The 21259-nt window shown below is 39.6% G+C and overlaps 1 protein-coding gene and 1 non-coding gene across 13 annotated transcripts in view; one reads left to right on the top strand and one right to left on the bottom strand.

The window, feature by feature from the left end:
* Nucleotides 1–3442: 3442 nt before the first annotated feature.
* DTNB (dystrobrevin beta) overlaps nucleotides 3443–21259 on the top strand; it is a 247434-nt gene continuing 229617 nt past the window's right edge. For 10 of the 12 annotated variants that reach the window (XM_076000601.1, XM_076000602.1, XM_076000609.1 and 7 more), the window contains exon 1: nucleotides 3839–3973. The gene's annotated coding sequence lies outside the window, so the exon portion shown is untranslated. Of the gene's footprint in view, nucleotides 3561–3838; nucleotides 3974–21259 lie in introns of those variants that run through there. The other 2 variants (XM_076000603.1, XM_012788139.3) reach the window with 1 other exon arrangement.
* Nucleotides 9186–9296, bottom strand: LOC142870296 (U6 spliceosomal RNA). Its single transcript, XR_012918726.1, has one exon. It is a non-coding gene; the product is annotated as a U6 spliceosomal RNA (small nuclear RNA).

Raw genomic sequence — 21259 nt, 5'->3', positions numbered from 1 at the left:
CCAATTAATTTCTTTCTATTTTTATGGTAGAGACGAGGTCTCGCTCAGGCTGGTTTTGAACTCCTGACCTTGAGCAATCCGCCCGCCTCGGCCTCCCAGAGTGCTAGGATTACAGGCTTGAGCCACCGCGCCCGGCCTTTTATAGCCTTGATACTTGAAAAACAGCATAGATGGGATGGATATAAAATCCTTAGCTTGCATCTTCTTTCCTTGAGTTTCTAGAAAAACTGAAAATGCTGTATCACTATTGCCTTGCTTTGTATGTTGCTCTTGAGAAGTCTAATGCTAGATATCTTGGTTACCATACTCCATAATAAACTACCCTATAAAAAGAATGGCTTCACATAACCATTTTGATTATAATCTCATAATCTCTGGGGTGAAGAATTTGGGTAGGGCTTGGCTGGCTGGTTCTTCTGTTCCACATTGCTTCAACTGAGGTCATTGAGTGGTGTTCAGCTAATGTCTAGGCTAATGTAGTGCATTTATGATAACTTCACTCACATCAGCTAGGATCAGCTAGGTCCTGTCCCTCTCTGTGAAGTCTCAGGACCTTTCCACAGGGAGTTAGATATTTTATATAGTGGCTCAGGACTTTAAGAGCAAGTGTTCCCAAATACCCAGGTGCATGCTTCCAGACTTCTTATGACCTGGTCTTGAAAATCCCAGGACATTACACATTCTATTGTTCAAGCAATTCAGTAAGGCCAGCCTGGATCAAAGACAGTGATACAAAATTTGCAGCCATCTTTAATGTACTGAAGCCCAATTTTCTTACCCATTTATTTTTATTTTTTTGTACAGATGGGGTCTTGCTATATTGCCCAGGCTGGTCTCAAACTCCTGGGTTCAAGTGATCTTCCCTCTTTGGCCTCTCAAAGTGCTGGGATTATAGGTTCTTACCCTTTTAAATAATTTGAATTTTATGTCTAGAGATATTGAAGATTATTGTTATTTTTTTATCTAATAGTTTTAACCAGTAGAGCTCTCAGAGTTGATTATTCTCTGGCAATTTCCCCAGGTACATTTGGACCCTTCCATTATACAGGTTTACATTTTCTTATTTCCAGATTATAGCTTCAACATGTGGAACTTCAGTTACATGTATGCTAGACATTTTCTGCTCGTATTCAAATGACATTCCAAACCAAGAGAGAAACACAGAGGTATGGAGACAACAGGAAGTCGAACATTCCAGGACTTTGGATGGTTTGTGTGTAGGAAGCAGCAGTAGATAAAGTGGAGAGATAGGCCAGGGGTAGATTAAGGGAAGTGCTAAACAGTGACACCAGGGGTGGTTTTTGAAAGTTTTCTCTTATCTATAGTTTGAAAGATAGATTAGAAATGATAAGACTGCAGAAGGGAGACCACATAAAAGGCTGCTGCATTATTGTAGGTGAGAGGGGCTAAGAGAGGCAGATTCTATAGTTAGTTTTGAGGTAGAATCAATGGGACTTAGTGGTTGTTGGGTGTGGGGTAGGGGAAAGGAGAAGGAATCAAGGATGGCCCCCAGTTTCTGCATTAGGCAAGTAGGTGGACAGTAGGGACAAAAAGTTCACACATGTAGAGCTTGAGGTGTCTCTAGGACCCCAGCGAAGTCTGGTAGGCTTTTGTGAAAATGGAACCCAAGTGAGTGGTCTGAGCTAGAAATGGTACACTTGGGAGTATTGATGTACATGGCAAGCGAAGACAAGGAGTGATTGAAATGGGCCAGGGAGAATGTGTTACTGAGAGGTGAGCTGAGAACAGAATCCTGGGGACTGAGGCGTGGTCAGAGGGGTTAAAAGGGGGGTCATGTCATGAAGCCAGGGGAGTCTTAAAAGGAGTAAAAAGTGCTCTGTGTTGTCAAATGCCACTGAATGTTCTAGTACTCAAACATGAGTACTCAAACACTGCCTGTGGCATTTAAGATCAAACAAGACATTCATGGCTGAGAGCAGTGCAGTGATGTGCTGGGGACAGAAGCTACATAGCCATGGTTTGAGGAGTGAGAAACTGCTGAGGAAGGAGAGATGAGTGCAGACTATTCGCAAGACATTTGTGAAGGAAAATACAGAGAAGGAGCAGTAACTGAAGCAGAAATTAGAGGGACAGAGAAAGCGTTTCTTTTTCTTTAAGACAGGCAAAGTTTGAGCACATATACATGATGAAGGAAAAAGACAAGAAGGTAAGAGAAGTTAATAACTTTGGAGAGGGGGGAGAATGATTGATGTTTGAAAAGTTTTCTGAGGCTGTGGGAGTTGAATACAGAACAGAGATGGAGAGATGCCAATACAAGTGTACCTAAAGCAGTTAATCCCCAGAATAGCTTACAGTTTAGCCCACATATTGAAATTACCTTGGTTTCAATCAATAGGCAAACATATTAAGCAATATTTACATATTTACATCATTTACACATCTTTTCTCCAAAGGATAGAAGCAATGTTTTACCCTTTCAATGTCTCCCACATAGTGGGTGCTCAACAATGGTAGATGAATAAACTAGATGTCTCTTACATGTATTCTGAGTATCCTAACATGTTCAGAACATAGCCAAGACCCTGCAGACAAGTGAAAAGTTCTCCTCAAACATGCAAAAATACTCACACAATTCATGTGTGAAAGCTGATGCCTTTTTCTGAGGAACCTATTTACTCTCACTTAACAAACTTGGTTATCAGCACTTCCTTAACCATGGCAGTTTAAAAATAGGAAGATGAGAGGAGGAGGAAGATGTTCTAAAGGCAGCCAGGCAGGCAGACAGCAGCAGGAGGTGGCACGATCTTACCAAAAGGTGCCAAAAAAGCGGTAAAAATCAGACTCAAAGCATATTGGCCTGGGGTCACTTAGCTTGGGAGCCTAAAGCCTTCACCCACTTACCAATAGTCCTTAACGGATGGAAGTTGTTGTGAACCTTAAATAACGTTGAGAAAAATGACCATTTGGGCCATTAATAAAGACTTAGCTGTTCCTAACTTGGCACCATCTCCTATATTTCATGTAGTTTGGAAAGGATTCTATAAAACGTGGATAATATTGAAAAACAAAAAGCTGGTGCTGAGATGGTAAGCCTGGCCACCCCCTGTACCTTAGCCTAAGCTGTTTCCCAGGCTTCTGCTCTCCCTTTTTCTCTCGGGACTTCTTTTTCTTCCTTGAAGGCTGTACACAAATGCCACCTCTTCCAGGAACCCCTCCGCGTCTTCCCAGCGGAAGTAATCTCCTGCTCCCGTGCCCTCGCACAGCATCTTACGGTGGGTGGGCTCCGCGCGGGTCACCGGCCCTGGGTGTTTACCCGGCATTCTCCCGGCCGAGCTACGCGCTCCTCGAGCCCAGGGCCGTGACCGGGACCTGCACTCACACGACTCCTGCCACGGCCCTAGGCACACGCCACTGTTCAGTGAGCTTGTGGAGTTGAGTTCATCTGGAAAGTCACTCAGGTCAGGATCCTAGGCTCGAGGCGCGGACGAATGATTCACAGGGGTGGTTCTTCGCGTTCTTTACCTCGTAGTCACGTCGAGGAGCATCCGGCTGGCCGGCAGATACCTGTGGAGTTGAGACGCGCCCCGCCGCCGGCCGCGGTGAGAAGCCCTGAGGGGGCGAGTTTCCCGCCCAGAACCCCGCGGGCCTGGGGGGTGGCGGGGACGGGTCCCGCGCGGCCGCACGATGGGGCTCAGGGGCACTCGGCCCGCGTCCCCGCCCCCTCCTCGGCGCGGCGGAAGCCCCGCCCCCGGCCGCGCGCCCTCGCTGGCGGCGCGCGCCCGCGCCTCCGCCCTCCGCCCTCGCGCCCTCGCGCCGGGGGCGGGTTCGCTGCGCGTGCCGGGCGGGGAAGCGGCGCGAGCCAGGAGCCGGGAACGTTCGCCGCGGAGGCGGCTCCGGGCCTGAGCAGGCGCCACCGCCGCCTCAGCGAGGGGGCCGGGCCGGAGCGGGTGGAGGAGGCTGCGGCCGCCGGAGACCTTCCCGACGCCCCCAGCTCCGGCGGGAAGTGAGCAAGGTGGGGATCCGCGGCGGCCGCGGGGGGCTGCGGGAGAGGGGACGGGGCTGCAGCCTCGCGTCCTCGAGGAGCGGGGAGGTTGCCCGTGCTGCGCCGGGACCGCGGGAGCCTGCGGGGTGCGGGGCCGGGGGAGGCGGGGCCGGCGCGCAGGGGGCCGCGGCCGCTTCACCACCCCAGGCTGAGGCGAGGAACGGCGCCGCGCTCGGCCCTGGTCGGGGAGCTGAGGGGATGCCGCGAGCCCCGGCTGAGGGAGAGTGGGTCGCCGGGGTCCCGAGCGCGCCCTGGGTCGAGGCGCGGAGCCGGGTTGCGGGCGCCGGCCTGATGCTGCCCGCTCGCTGGGAGGAGGCGCTGCGTTAGGTGCTGAAGGGGCGAACGAGGCAGGTCCTGGCAGAGGGCAGGTGAGGCAGGCAGGCCCTGGCAGAGGGAAGGGAATTTATTTCAGATCACCCGAAAACACTGTTTTCTGAGACGCCTAATAACAAACGTGTCCGCCGAGGTCACCCGTGACAGGAAAGTGTCCTGAGAGGAGGGAGGATGCAGCTAACGAATGCTTGCTCTTAAATTCCTGTGCCAGGCCTTGGGATTAGGAAGATTTTCCAACATTCTTAGGAAACGTGTATTGATTAGCTCCCATGGGCAGAGAACCGTAGTCAGCACTGGGGCCACGAAATAGTATGAAACGCAAACATAATCTGCTATTGAGGTGCTGACAATTTGGCTGTCCAGGTATGCGTATAGAATACAAACAAGCGTTGAATTTTCTGTCCTGTGCCCTATTCACTTTAGGTCCCTTTTGTGTTTTGCCAGTATTAGGAAATTAGAACCATAAATTGCTTGGTTTCGGGGATAAAGTAGGGGAAGGTTAAAGAAGCTTGTCGGAGAATTTGGGAGAGTTTTGGAGGCTCTTGTGTGTAACATTTAAAGGGGGGGGGGGAAGACATTTGGAAAAAGAAAGGAAGTTTCCTTCCTTCCCGATTAGAATTAAGCTCCATGACTAGTCACTGTTAAATCCTCAGAATGTTGCCTGGCTCACAACAGTAGACCCATAAATGTCTATTGCATGAATGAATGAACGAAGCAAGGTTTTGCTACATTTAACACGGAGCGGTATCAATTGCTCTAGCGTTAGGGATGGGTTGATGGACTTCCCCCATTCCTCAAGTTCTCCTTTCTTTTTTTGCTATGTGAGGTAACCCAGGTTCTTAGGTGTGGGCATGTTAATGCAGTGGCTGAGGTGGTGAAATCCCGATTTCTTGCTACCACTTTGACATGTTTCTTGCCTGTTGGCTGTCAGGAGCTCGCTGCTTGGACTGTTGCTTGAGATCATCCATTTCTGTTCCTTCTCTCATTGGCTTTTTCTATCATTTGAGGAGGAAGGAGAGTACTTTTGTCTAGATAACACTTTTTCATTTTTGTCCTTTTGCTTGGATCTTAGATCTGTGGTAAGAGATTGTTTGTGTCTCTGCTCTTCTGTAAGGGCTGGATTTCTGCCTGTCCTCTGCTTTGGTTGGGTTTCTGAACTCTTGAGCTCCAGGCTGCTGTTTCATTTCCCTGGGTTGCAATGCCTGTTGGGTTACTTTGCCTGCCAAATTAAAACTTGACCTTTTATGAGTTCTCTGAGGGTTTTTATCATAATAAGTGGAATTGCCTTTGAAGGGGGTTGTGCAGTCAAGATAATGCTGGCAGAGTTTTTGGGTGTCCACTATGCATGAGAGACAAAATTTCTACTTATAGTTAGAAAATTAGACTTAGAACCTATAGAATTTCAACTTACCATTTATGTCTTTAATATTAATCTCTCAGGGCCTTAGTTTCCTCATACAAAAAATAAAGATAATAGTCATCTAAATTTGGCATTGTATAGAAAGCCTTGAAAAAGTAAATTAATTTCTTTTTTGTTTTATGACTGGAGGATGCAAACAGCAGGTGTCTGCTAGTTCTTGTTTTGGGGAACCTAGGTTCTGCAATTTTGGGCACCTTGTTTCAGGCTCTCTCAATGATAGTTACATATTTATATTTATTTAAAAATCAGCTTTATTGATGTGTATTTTACGTATGATAAAGCTCACAGATTTCCTATGTACAGTTGGATGCATTTTGAAAAATTTATACAGTAGTCTCCCCCTCATCCTTAGGGATATGTTTCAAGAACCCCAGTGGATGCCTGAAACTGCTGCCAATAAAGAAACCATATATATATACACACTAGGTTTTTCCTATACATTTATGCCTATGATAAAGTTAATTTATGTATTAGGCACAATAACAGATTAACTTCTCTTTGGTGTATATTTGGCCTCTCTTTGGCGTACCCCAATTGCCAGCATCACATACTCTTGCACTTCGGGTTTATTAATAAGTAAAACAAGGGTTACTTGAAGACAGACACTGTGATACCACAGTAGATCTGATAATCTAGATGGCTACTGAGTAGCTTATACAGTGTGGATGCGATGGACAAAGGGATGATTCACATGCCAGGGAGGATGGAGTGGGACTACGTAAGATTCCATCACACTACCCAGAATAGTGGGTGCATAATTTAAAACTTAAGAATTGTTTATTTCTGGAATTTTGCATTTAATATTTTGGGACCATGGTTGGCTCTGGGTAACCAAAACCATGAAAGCAAAACTACTGTACACTTTGGAACTAACCACTGTTCCAGTCAAGATACGGAACTTTCCATCACTCTAGAAAGTTCCCTTATGCTGATTTGCAGTTAATCTCCTATTTTCCCCTTCTTTTATTTATTTCTAACTACACAAGCATCAGAGCTGTGGCTCCAATTGTGCAAGCTGTATACTGCCCAGCTTTAGGGGAGGTGCCATTCATGTTGAAGTCCCTGTGTGTGGCAGCTCCTGGAGTGGCTGTGTGCTGCAACCCTGCAACTGGCTCAGAATGCACACTCGCTTATAAAATACTCAGGCAGGACAGACAGAATAAAAGCTACCTTGACAGACTCCCTTCCCCACTAAACTGGTTATCAGTTTGCTGTGATCCTTCCAGGCCTTTCTCTATGCATTGTCATATTTATACAGGTAATACAGGAAAAAAGCAGACCCGCCCCCACATTAATGGCTTCATACTGTACATATTGTTCTGCAACTTTTTTCCCTAACAAATGTTTTTGAGATTTTTCCATTTTGGAATATAAGAATCGACCTGAGTCTTCTTAGTTACTGTACAACCTCTTATGTAGTATGTATTGGACTATATAGTAATTTAATCCTCTCCTCATTAATGACCATTGCTACAGTGAATGAAAAATAGAATTGCGGGGTCAAAGAGGTATATTTTAAGTTATAATTGATGGAGCTTTAACCATGTTGCTACTTGTGGATCTGGTCCATTTATTTTTAACTGCTGAGGTATTCAGTTGTAGACTTAAATCACCATTTGTGTATCTTTTCACTCACTGAGGAACAGTTGAGTGAGTTACTTTGTATAGTAGTACTTTGATAGATATATGTGTTGCACATGCATCCTGCAAGTCTGAGGCTTTTTCTTTCTCTGTTACCAATGTCTTTGGTTGTATATAAATTTTAAGTTTTAATGTCATATTTATGAAAAATTTCCCTTACATGACTTGTCTTTTGTGGTGTGTACATCTGGTTTAAGAAAATTTTCTCTGCTTTGGGGTATGAATTGTATATTTCTGTATTTTCTTCTAAAACTTTTGCTTTTTATGTGGAATTTATTTCTATGCATGGTATAATGAAGTGATACAATTTTTCTTCTGTTTGGATAACCAGTATTTTAGCACTTTTTTCATAATTTTTTGTGGTAAAATGTCCGTAACATAAAATTTATCATTTTAGCCATTTTTAAGTGTACAGGTAGGTTGGTGGCATTAAGTACATTCACATTGTTGTGCATCCATCACCACTGTCCATCTCCAGAACCTTCCTTTTCCCCAATTGAAACTTTCTACCTACTAAACACTAACTCCCCATTTTCCCCTACCCTCAGCACCTGGCAACCACCATTCTGCTTTCTGTCTCTGAATTTGATTACTCTAGGTACTTCATATAAGTGGAAGCATACAATATTTGTCCTTTTGTATTTGGCTTATTTCATTTAGCATAGTGTCTTCAAGTTTCATCCATAGTAGAGTAAGTGTCAAAATTTCCTTTTTAAGATCAAGTAATATTATGTATATGTATATACTATATTTTGTTTATTTAGTCATTCGTTTAGGGACATTTGGATTGTTTCTCCATTTTGGATGTTGTGAATAATGCTGCTGTGAACATTGGTTCATATATTTCTTTAAGCCTCTGCTTTCAATTCTTTTGTGTATATACCCAGAAGTGGAATTGTCAATGATATGTTTTTTAAAACAATATACATAACTCAATAAAAGTAAATCGGCCAGGCATGGTAGCTCATGCCTGTAATCCTAGCACTCTGGGAGGCCCAGGTGGGTGGATTGTTCAAGGTCAGGAATTCAAAACCAGCCTGAGCAAGAGTGAGACCCCGTCTCTACTAAAAATACAAAGAAATTAATTGGCCAACTAAAAATATATTAAAAAAATTAGCCGGGCATGGTGGTGCATGCCTGTAGTCCCAGCTACTTGGGAGGCTGAGACAGAAGGAAGGATTGCTTGAGCCCAGTTGTTTGAGGTTGCTGTGAGCTAGGCTGATGCCATGGCACTCTAGCCTGGGCAGCAGAGTGATACTCTGTCTCAAAAAAAAAGTAAATCAATACAACTTTGACCAAAATGGCTGGATAGTATAAATGGCTGGATAGTATTCCCATATACTCTCACTTTCCCATGCAGGTTCCCCTATTATTAACATCATGAATTAGTGTGGTACATTTGTTACAATTGGTGAATCAATATTGATACATTGTTATTAATTAAAGTCCATAATTTATATTAGGGTTCACTCTTTGTATTGTACAGTTTTGTGGGTTTTGGCAAATGCATAAGGTCATGTATCGTTAATGCCAGTACATGGCATTACATGTAATGTCATTACAGTATCATACAGAGTAATTTCACTGCCCTAAAAATCCTGTGTTCCACCTATTCATTCTTCCCTACCTTACCCTAAGCATGGCAAGCACTGATGATTTCACTGTGTATGGTTTTGCCTTTTCCAGAATGTTACATAATTGGAATCATACAGAATGTAGCCTTCTCAGACTGGCTTCTTTTACTTTGCAGTATGCATTTAAGGTTCCTTCATGTCTTTTTGTGGCTTGATAGCTCTTTTTTTTTTTAAGATATAAACTGCATGTCATCCTTGCGCATGGGCCATGCTAATCTTCTCTGTATCATTCCAATTTTAGTATATGTGCTGCTGAAGCGAGCACAAATAGCTCATTTCTTTTTAGTGCTGAATAATATTCCATTGTGTGGAAGTACCACAGTTTGTTTCCTCATTCACCTACTGAAAGACATCTTCATTGCTTCCAAGTTTTGACAGTTATAAATAAAACTGCGATAAATATCCATGTGCAGGTTTTTGTGTGGATATAAGTTTTTCACTCACTTGGGAAAGTATCTGGGAGAGCAATTGCTGGATCATATGGTAAGAACATGTTTAGCTTTGTAGGAAACTGCTAAAATGTCTTCCAAAGTGACTGTACCATTTTGCATTTCCAACAGTTTTTAAAATATATGTCTAAGCACCCTAAATATACTTAAAAAATAAATCATCGTCAGACTTTTCTGGAATGAATTCATATTTAATTGTTTCTTTTGTTGGCTGCCTTTCTTAGCATTGTATATCTTTGTATGTTTTGAAGTTTTGAATTACACACTCATTTTGAGTGTGTGTGCTTTTGATTTCGTTTTCTTATCTCTATGTTCACCCTTCTCTGTGTGGTAGTATTTCAGGTGCTGCACCTGACCTACTGGACTCCAGTCTGGAATCAGATATAATAATGGTGGGTCAGGGGGTCCTCCCCTTTGAGGTAATTGGGCTATTTTATTTTAGGTGCTCTCACAGAGTGTGTGGCTTGATTCATTTCCTCGTCTTTAGGCTGTGTTTGTATCGTCTCACTTTTCTCAGCCCAGCACATTATATAAACTGAAGTTCTAGGCAGAGATTGGCAGCAATGTTTTTCAGCTCCCTTTCAGCTCCAGCATCATCCCTGGTCTTATGCAGTGAGTCTGGCTCAGCTGTCTCCAGTTTCTCCATCCTCCTTTGCTCTGTGTCATTATTGCCCAGCAGGAGGTATATACCCAGTCTGGACTCAGCATCCAAGCAAGCCTGTAGCTTCAGTCGTGTTCCAACTTTGTGTATCTGTTCTGTTTCTGAACCAGGTGAAGGTTCATCCATTTGTTTTTGAGACTTCTATCTTTTATGGGTCTTAAAAAATTATTTTAAAAGAATTTAATCATTAATGTGTATTTGGAGCAGAGAGGATGTATCAAAGTATATATTTACTGGGTTACTTTGACTAGAAGACTTAATTGACTAGGCTTTCTCCTCCTTTATTCAACTAATTTTTTTCTCTGTTATTGCATTGCCTAGGCACTCCAGTACAAGAAAGCAGTGATGATAATGGGCATTTTAATCTTTTTCCTGAGTGGGAATGTTTCCAGTGTTTCCCTATTAGATATGATGCTTACTGATGGTTTTGGGACGATGTCTTCAGTACAGTTAAGGATGTTTTCTTCTGTTCTGTTCTTTTTTTTTTTTTTTTTTTTGAGACAGTCTCGCTTTGTTGTCCAGGCTAGAGTGAGTGCCATGGCATCAGCCCAGCTCACAGCAACCTCAAACTCCTGGGCTCGAGCGATCCTTCTGCCTCAGCCTCCCGAGTAGCTGGGACTACAGGCATGCGCCACCATGCCCGGCTAATTTTTTTATATATATATCAGTTGGCCAATTAATTTCTTTCTATTTATAGTAGAGACGGGGTCTCGCTCTTGCTCAGGCTGGTTTTGAACTCCTGACCTTGAGCAATCCGCCCGCCTCGGCCTCCCAAGAGCTAGGATTACAGGCGTGAGCCACCGCGCCCGGCCCCCTTCTTCTGTTCTTGATTAGTATTTTATTGGGTATTGAATTTTGTTGCAGGCTTTTTTTTTTTAGCATTTGTTGAAATTATCATCTTTTTTTCTCTTTAATATGTTAAGAGTAGGACAGATCTTTCTGAGTTGTAGGGAACTGAGAGAAACAGATATATTGTATGTTATTTACTGATTAATTTATTTTTAACAACAAAAACTGAACCTTTAAAGAAAACACATTTTGATCTTGAATTTTAATATATTAATACATTATATTTAAATATATTAATATATTTTGATATATTTTAATATATTAATATTAATTTTAATATATTAATAAAACAGGACTGAAATGCTGCAATAATCAGGTTTGGATTAAATATCCTTGTAACAGAACTTCACTATATTCAAATAGTGCTCTATAATAGTATACTATAATCAAATAGTACATAATAATATCAGTAATAATAGCTAACATTTATTAGGCTTTTATTTGATGGCAAGGATTGTGCTAAATGCTTTACATGATTTATTTAATAGTTCCCACAGCCCTATGAGGTTATATTTAGCTACTCAGAGCTCTTTGTTGTAGTGGAGTACAGTTATTGAATTATTTTTACTGGAACTTAGAGAACCCTCTTGACTTGTAAAAAGCTAATCTCTAAGGTTTTACAAACATTTATTTTCCCTGGCATTTTTTTTTAATCTGAAAGAGAAGAAATAAAGTATTAGGGGAAAGATATTTGAGAATTTTCCTGAAATAAGCGTGGAAGTTCTCTTTCAATAAAGTTTGGATGGTTATAACTAAGTATTTAATACTTACTAGTGACAATCTCAGCCCTCACTGACTTTTAATTATTTAAATGGACATCCAGAGAAAAACTGACAAGGGCTTTGCAGGGAGATGGTGAACTTAGTAAGAAATTTTGATACTGGATACTTTGATCTAGCTGAGACCTGGAAGGGTTAGGAAACTTACAAAAAATCCAAAGGAAATGAAGGCTATTTAACACTGAAGTGCAGTACAGAGACATTCTGGAAGTATTTCCAAAGCCGCCTTTTTAGTCTTTACTGTAGGAGTTACTTAAATTTTGCCTACAGACTTACTTCAGTTCTGAAAACATGTTGTCTTCCTAGAATAGAACAGACTATAAGAACAAACAAGGGTCTAGACTTTTTGTTTCACTGTCCTCTAGACCCCATGAGCTCTGTGACATAAGGTTTGATCCAGCACAGCAGTTTAGTGACAGATATTCTTTCCTTAGTTCTTGGTCCTTAGGTTTGCCCTGGAGGGTGCAATGTGGCACAGTGCAAAGAGAATGGGCTTTGGAGTCAAGTCATTGCCTAACTCCACACTTTCCTAGCAATGTAACCTTATGTCTAAGTCACCTACTACTTAGGCTCTCAGCTTTCTTCATCTACTTCTAACATTCTTAATCCTGATTTGTTCCTCAAGACTAACACAGTCCTGTCTTCTTACCTGAACTTTTAAAAGAGCAACATCCTCTAGGCAGGGTATAATAAGCAAATATGAGCAATTAAGTTTTACCAATATTTAACCTGTAGATTGACAATCTGCTCCATTTGTATGTCTGATATATATCAGGTATGGTAAGCTCAGGAATCTGAGAGAATAGTGGGAACACCACAACCTGGAAGAGTCAGTGATGTGTTCTTCCTTATTTGTTTGCTTACATTGGATTAGCACATATTGTAGTTCACTGTACCTGATTTTGTGATCTTTCATATCATGTTATCTGATGTGAATGAAATGAATGTTACTAAATGGGTAAATGTCTTAAAAAGATCCTTGCAAGGAAACTGCAGGTTGAAGTTTCAGAATCAACTGAAGATTGAAATATTAATGCAGACACACATGAACAGCAAGAAAAAACAGAGTGGATACTTCTGCTTATAGAATGAGCTTGATGTCAGTCAAATGTAAAATACAAAAACAATGATTTAATCAGATTGATGATGAATCAGTAATTAAAAATCACTTAGAATTATTAACAATATTTGAAATATGAATTTATATACACAGTTGAGTATGTTATGCTTTAAGTTATTTGCTAATGATATTATGGGCTAATGCTATCAATTGAGATGTTTAAAAACTAAGCATTCGGAATATGAAGATAAACTTACCTTTTTTAGTGATGGTTAAAGTCATGTTCCAATTAATCTAGTACCTAACAATTTTATTAAGCTTAATGATAAACTTTTAGAAGTTCTTTTTGAAGTTTTTTCCTTTAGATAAAAGACAAAAAGCCATAAACTTTTGTTCTTTCTATTTGGTAAAAGTGTCTGACATAATATATAGACAAATTAATAATTTTAGTTTGATGTCAAACTAAAATGCATCCTTTGTTAGCTGATATTGTTGGGATTTTGATAGAAGACATTGTTGAAGATTTGATATGATGACTATTATACCAAATTATAGAGTTTTTGAGAGTTTATGTATATTTGGATAAAAAGTACAGAACTTAAGGTATTTGCTATACTCTGTTTCAATAATAAAACATATGGAGAACTGCTTTCTCCCCCCCCCACTCAGGAAAAGATTTACCAGAGAATATACTCAAAATAAATGACCTAAAAATTCTATAATGAACTAGGACATTTAAAGTATAGAGAATAATGTTAATATATTGTACCTAGAACCCAGTCTAAGAAATAAAACAGCTAGGGAATTGGTATCCCTCTGCAGTCATGTGATTCTGCTTCCATCTATAGAGGTATTCACTTTTCTGAATTTAGCAATTATCATTCTCATGTATATTTTTATACTGTTGCTATATATGTATGAATTCATAAGCCATATCTTTAGGGTCAGGGCTAGGGTTAGATGAGGCATCTGGGACCCCAATATAAGGACACACTCACTCTTGGGCTTGGATGCTTCCTTAAATTTTACACCACAGGTACCCCACTTGCCTCACCATTGTCCTGGTCCTGTTTCTATTAATTTGCATTGTTTTTGAGCTTTGTATAAATGGTATAATTTTTTTTTTTTCATCTAATAACGCAGAGGATAAATGGTATAATTTTGCATGTATTCTCTTACAATTTTTTTCACTTAACATTGTGAAATTGATGCATCTCAATAAATGTAGCTCTGTTGTATAGTATAGTATGATTGACTGTACTATAGTTTTCCCATTCCTTTATTGATGGCTGTTTCTGATGTTTACAAACAATATTTTTGTAAGTATCCTTGTATATGTCTCTTTAGGACGTAGTTGTAGAAGGGGTACTTCTGGGTAATCCATCCAGTACGTACATTTTTAACTTTACTAGGTACTGCCTTCTGTGTTCAAAGTGGTTATATTTATTTGTACTTTTACCAGGAGTATATGGGAATTCATGTTGGTTCATATTTTCACCAATATAAATGATATTTTCAGAGTTAATTTTTTTCTTATTCAGTGGGTAAATTATTATATTTTGTAAACTTTATATTACAGAATAAAACAGATACTAAAAAATTGTAGCTTAGTGAATTATCATACAGCAAACACTCTGTAATCACCACCCGGGTGAAGAAATTGAATTTTGCTAGCACTCCCTAAAGCCCTTCCATATATCTCATCCCAGCCATAGTCCCTTCCTTCCCTCCCAGAATAACCACTGTCCTGATTCATATGGTAACCATTTCCTTGGATTTCTTTATGGTTTTTATACACAACTGTGAATCCTTAGATATTATAGTTTAGTCTTGAATTGTTACATACAACTTTATATATATTTGTTTTCCATTTCTGTTTTCTGCTGTTTTTTTCCATGAATTGCCCTCTCATATCTTTTGTCAAATTTTCTTACTGGCTTGTCCAAGTTGGTTTTTTTTTTTTTTTTTTTTTTTTTTTAAGACAGGATCTTACATCTTACTTTATTACCTGGGCTAGAGCGCAGTGGTGTGATTATGGCTCACTGCAACCTCAAACTCCTGGGCTCAAGTGATCCTCTGCCTCAGTCTCCTAAGTAGCTGGGATTACAGGTGTGCACCATGACCCCTGGGTTTTTAAATTTTTTTTTGTGTGTAGAGCTGGGGTTTCACTATGTTGCCCAGGCTGGTCTTGAATTCCTGGCCTCAAGCAATCCTCTCGCCTCAGCCTCCAAAGTGCTAGGATTACACGTGTGCGCCACCACACCTGGTTTGGTGCACTTTACAAAACAGTTTGGCAATTCCTTTTTTAGGTATACACCCATGATAAACTCTCACCCTTGTGCAGCAAGAGACAGGTACAACACTATAGCAATGCTGTTTTTAATAGGAAAGAACCTAGAAACAACCTAGATTTCCATCAGCAGGAGAGCAGATTAAAATGTAGTGTTTGGAATTATACTGGAGTCAAAATGAATGAACAATGACATGCAACAATAGGATGAATCTTAGCAATATAATATTTGGTGAACACAATTCCCAAAGGGTTATATAGTAAGATATCCTTTTTCTGTTTTCTACCATATAATTCACCCTACAATTCAGTGGTTTTTGGTACATTCATAGAGTTGTGCAACCATTGCTATTATTAATTGCAGAACATTTTCATCACCCCCAAAAAGAAACTCCATACTTATTAGCAGTCACTCCCTGTTCTCCTTCTTCTCCAAGCCCTGGAAACCAATGGTTAATTTTCTGTTGCTTTGGATTTACCTATTCTGGACATTTCATAGAAATGGAATCATATAATATGTGGCCTTTTGTGACTGGCTTCTTTCATTTAGCATAATCTTTTTAGGGTTCATCCATGTTGTAGCATGCATCAGTACTTTATTCCTTTTTATGGCTGAATAATATTCCATTGCATGTATATACCATAATTTGTGTGAATATACCGGAGTTTGATTCTGGCACCACTTGTTGAAAAGACTGTACTTTCTCTGTTGAATTGGCATCACTGTTGAAAATCAGTTGACCATTGTGTGAGGATGTGTTTCTGGACTCTCTATCTGTTCCGTTGATTTATATTGTTATCCTTGTGCCAGTACTACACTGTCTTTATTACTGTGGCTTTGTAGTAAGTTTTAATACACTCACAGATTTGATTTGCTAACATTTTGTTGAGGACTTTTACACCTATGTTCACGAACATTGGTTGGTAGATATCTTTTTTGTACTACCTCTGTTAGGTTTTGATACCTGGGTAATGCTGGCTACAAATGAGTTGGGAAGTTTCCTTGTTCCTTGTCCTGTGTTTTCTGGAAGAGATCTTTTAGCATTGGGCCTGGAAATTTTTTTACAAAAAGTTTTTTTTTTTTCTCCTAAACTATAAATTCAATTTCTTATTATTCTGGTTATCTATTTCAGCTTGTGGAAAAAATATTTCAGCTCATAGAGTTTTTGTAATTTGTAGTTTTTGAGGAATTGGTCAGTTTTATCTAAGTTGTCATATTTACATATATGTAGAATAGAATTGTTCATAGTATTTCTTTTAATGTTCATGGGTTCTGTACTAATGTCCTCCCCTCTTTCATTAGTTATTTTGGTAAGTAATTTGTACTTTCTCTATTTTTTTCTTTGTCCATCTTACCAGTTTTATTATTATTTTTAAAGAACCAGCTTTTGGTTTCATTGATTTATCTTGTTCTCTTAGTGAATTCTTGTTTCAGTCCAATGTGATCAGATAACATAGTTTGTGTAATTTTAATTCTTTTGATTTTATTAATGTTTATAGCCCATTATATAGTCTTTCTTGGTGCATGTTTCATGTGCACTTGAAAAGAATGTACATTGTTATTGTTGGATGGGGCATTCTATAGTATCAGTTATATTCAGTTGGTTGATGTTGCTCAGTCCTTCCACATCCTTATCTCCCACCCTCTTCATTGAGGTTGTTTCATACACTTGTAATGTAGTTGGATTATTTTGTCACATTCCACAATTTATTCCAGGATCCTCTGATCTTTAAAAAGTTTACATACATAAAAGTTCATTTATTGTGTTGTCAGGTTCTATCAGCGTTGACAAATGCATAATCTACCCACTACAGTATCATACAGAATAGTTTTACTGCCCTAAAAATTTCCGTGTATTTCACCTACTCAAGTCTCCCCACTTCCCCCAAACCTCTGGCAACTACTGATCATTTTGCTATCTCTGTAGTTTTCTCTAGATGATGATAAAATTGGAATCATACAGTATGTAGACTTTTCAGATTTTCCTTTTTCACTTATCAATATGCATTTAAACTTCCTCTATGTCTTTTTATGGCTTGATACTTCATTTTCTTTATTGCTGGACAATATTCCATTTATGAAAGTATTGCAGTTTATTTGTACATTTACCTACTGAAGAGTGTTTTTATTGCTTCCAGCTTTTGGCAATTAAGAATAAATCTGGTATAAACATTTAGGTGCAGGTTTTATGTGGACATAAAATTTCAGCTCAGTTGGATAAATACCTAGCAGTGTAATTGTTGGATTATATGGTAAGACCATGGTTCACATTATAAGAAACTGCCAGGTGCCTTCCAATGTGGCTGTTTGTGCATTCTCACCAGCAACTAGTGAGTTCTTGTTGCTTTGCATTCTTGTCAGCATTTGATATTGCCAGTTTTTTGGATTTTAACCATTCTCTTTGTTGTTTTAATTTGTTATTTCCTAATAACAAATTATGTTGAATGTCTTTTCATATGCTTATTTACTATCTGTATATTTTCTTTGGTGAGGTATCTGTTTAGATCTTTTGATCGTTTTTGATTGGGCTGTTTTCTTGTTATTGAGTTTTATGAATTTTTAAATATAATTTATATACAAAACACATATTCATCAATTATGTGTTTTGTAAATATTTTCTTTCACTCTGTGGCCTGTCTTTTTATTCGCTTAATAGTATCTTTTGCAAAACAGTTAATTTTGATACAATCCAACTTGCCAATTTTTTATTTCATGGATTGTGCTTTCCAAACTCATTCATTCAGTTTGGCTTGAGGTTCAGGACATTAAACAGCCTCTTCTAGGAACTTCCATTTTCAACCCCTTTTAGATTTAAGAAATTTGCTTACATTCTCAAAGCTAGGACTCTGGTTTTCTTTATACTTTAAAGCTATGCCCTGGTTCTTTAAGGCGAAATGAAGCTCCTGAGTAGGGTGATTGAGATCCACTGAAGATCAGATGTGTTTGGAATAAATACACCTAGTGTATTTCTCTGTATGTTCACAGAATGAACTGCAGGAGGAAGGAGGTGGAGAGTCCTGAGATCACAAGGTCATAGGATTTTATTTGTGCATTAATGTGGACAAAGATTTTGGCAGTTGAAATGGGAAAAAGGGGTGGATATGAGAGTGATTATGAGGAAGGAAATGGCAGGGCTTGAAATTAGAGTTAGTATGTGAAGGAAATGATACTGGTTATCTCTAGATTATGTGGCTAAGGAAAGGCAGAGTGCTAGGAGTTCAAGTGGAAGGAAGTAGAGAGATATGCTAACATTCATGGAAGTATTGATCTTCAAGGTTATATCAGAATGGCAAGGGCATATAATCATCTGTGCTAGTGGGATTCTTTTGGGTATGGAACTGTTAAAAACATAATTACAAAAATATGGTATTAATATGCAAAAAACATTGGCATGGAGTCACCTATTAGTAGGTGTAGGGAAATAATTGATATTAATCTCAGTTTATGTGTATCTCATAAATTTGGATTTTATGTACTCTGAATTATAAACTTCATTGAAATGAAATGACTTGATGTCTTAGTTCCCCAGTAGCTAACTCTCAGACAACAATTTGAATGCGAGTATTTTTTGGGGGGGAGGTTATCCTAGGAAAAACCAGTTAGGAGAGTGGGATGTGATATAGGAAAGAGAAAATAGCAAAGACAGTAAATAATAAAGGGTTTGCTATCCAGCTAGTTACCAGAGTGAGTAACTAAAGTTTATTCCTACTAGGAAACTCTAGGAGCCAATGTAAAACATGTCTCTTTGAGTTACAGCCCTTAAGGGAGCGAGATAGCTGGAGTATTTATTATATATGCCGTCTATCTCCATTGATCATCAGTTAAGATTGTTTCAAGAGGTGGTAGATCTGTAGTATTTTAGGCCTGCCACGCAGAGAACAAAATGGGCTCTAGAAGTTAGAGAAAGCCCTCAGGTGCTGTCAGTCCAATGTACAGGTTAGATGACATGGGGGGCACCCTTGACTCCTTAATACCCTGCCATGCAGTTCCAGCTCTTCAATTCATTTTCTATAAGCCGCCATTTAAAAAATTTATTTCAGGCTTAAATGACCCATTCCAGCAGCATGTTAGGCCTGGCTACAGATGTTGTTTTTGGAACAGTAAATCCTGAGTCATGGGAGAGTACCCCATATCGATAAACTTTTCTTTACCAGCCTTATGTTTGGCCCCCAAATTTAGCACTCTCAAGATCCATTCACAGGTATGTTCTTCTAGTTCCTGCCAATACATATCTTCGGGCCCAGCAGCTGTTTTGGTGAATCAATTCTTTCCATCCAAAGTAAGGGCAGTACCTCTCTATTCTGGCAATGCCAAGACTTGACCTTAGTTATTAGCCTAGATGTAGTGAGGGAGATAGGGACATATCTTGAAGAGGGTGAGCATCTTTTGAGGGATGCATCTCAGATGAGCCCTTTGCAGAGTTTTTGGGCAGAGGAGACTGCCATCTTGTAACAAGAGGAAGAGAGCCACTTCTGCCCTATAGGGTTGGGAGAATCTTGGCTTGACTGTGAATTCAGTCTTCTTTGTGATTTACCTACTTTCACAATCAGAACTTGGGTCTGATTTTTAGCACAGCCTGCCTTCAATCAAAAAATGTAGGTGCTTGCAATTGGAAACTGGTCAGTTATACCTTAAAAGTAGTATGCGTGATGGAGTAAAGGCAGGGTCTGCTGCACCTGCTGGGGCAACAGATGATGTCAGTGTTATGGCTACTGCAGAGTAACAAACTTCTTTTTTAAACATTGGTTTGGTAACCCTTAGGGAACACTTACTATGTGCCGGGAATTGTTCTGGCATTTGGCGTGAGTCCTCACAACAATCCTATGAGAAAGATACTTGTTATCATCACAGTTTTGTGATTTTGCATATGAATCTGAAACTCAGAAGGGTTAAGTAATTTATTCAAAGCCCAAGTGATGGAGGTAGCATTTGAAATTTAGCTTAATCGACTTAAACACATTCTTTTTGTTATTCCACATTGCTTCCCAAAGGTATCTACATCACGTCCATTTGATGAGTGATGAACTTGAGATACAGAAATTGAGTGACAGGTGAGTTTTAAGGCTAAAGAGAACTTTAGTTTAGAATTCAAGATGCCAACTCTTTTGAACAAGCTAAGTTTAATACTGGCTGCTTTTGAATTTTTACTGTATTTGAAACTCCTTTAGATAGTCTCTCTCAGGGTTTTCAACCTCAGCACTATTGGTATTTTGGTCTGGATAATTCTTTGTTGTGGGAGACTGTCCTGTGCATTGTAGAATGTTTAGCCGCATCTCTGACCTCTGTCTGCTAGATATCAATAGCACCCTTCCAGTTGTAAGAACCAGAAATGTCTGTATATAGATATCCCATGGAGACAAAATTGCCTTGGTTGAGAACCAAGTAAGTCTCTGAAGGTGATTGTGTCATGACAGAACTCACTTAGAGTAGTTTAGGAATTTGCTTTGTGAGCAGGGAGCTATATTGCTTTAAGATGGAAGCAGTGCTGTATGGTGGAAAGAACATACACAGGCTTTGGAATCAGATGGAATTGGCTTATCTCTCAGCTTTGCCACTTGTCAGTCTTGAATAACGTATTTTTCTTTCGTGTGCTTTTGTTTCCTCATTTCTAAAATGGGCATGATATCTATCTGGTAGGGTTGTAGTAATTAAACTAGATGATGGTGAACATGGAAGAATGAGGGGAAAAAGAGAAAAAGAAAAGAAATATAATAGAAGGACATGAAGGGAAGATACAGAAGGGAGTTTGTGAGAGAACAAGTGAGAGGTATATTAGGAAGGTCTAAAATGGTTAGTGTTTGATACACCTGCTGTCTTCCCACTTTCCAGTCCCAATTCACTAAGTCTGAAAGACGGCTCTGTGAACAGTTTCTCATATATTCTTTCAGAGATTCTCTTTGTACAAAGCATTGAAGACACATGTGTGTGTATGTCTTTCTTTTTAAAATTTTGATCATACTGTTTTAGGTTTAGTTCTTTAGAAGCAGAGCCTGAGTTGGGGATTCTATTTATTTATTTATATTTCAGCATATTATGGGGGTACAAATGTTTAGGTTATGTGTGTTACCTTTTCTCCTCCTTCTCCCCCCACCCCCAGAGTCAGAGCTTAAAGCCTGTCCATCCCCTAGATGGTGTGCAT

Source organism: Microcebus murinus, chromosome 3 (genome assembly GCF_040939455.1).
Source record: "Microcebus murinus isolate Inina chromosome 3, M.murinus_Inina_mat1.0, whole genome shotgun sequence".
In the NCBI taxonomy this organism is placed as follows: Eukaryota; Metazoa; Chordata; class Mammalia; order Primates; family Cheirogaleidae; genus Microcebus; species Microcebus murinus.
The sequence above is the reverse complement of the archived record's forward strand: the minus strand, read 5'-3'. Positions and strand labels throughout refer to the sequence as shown.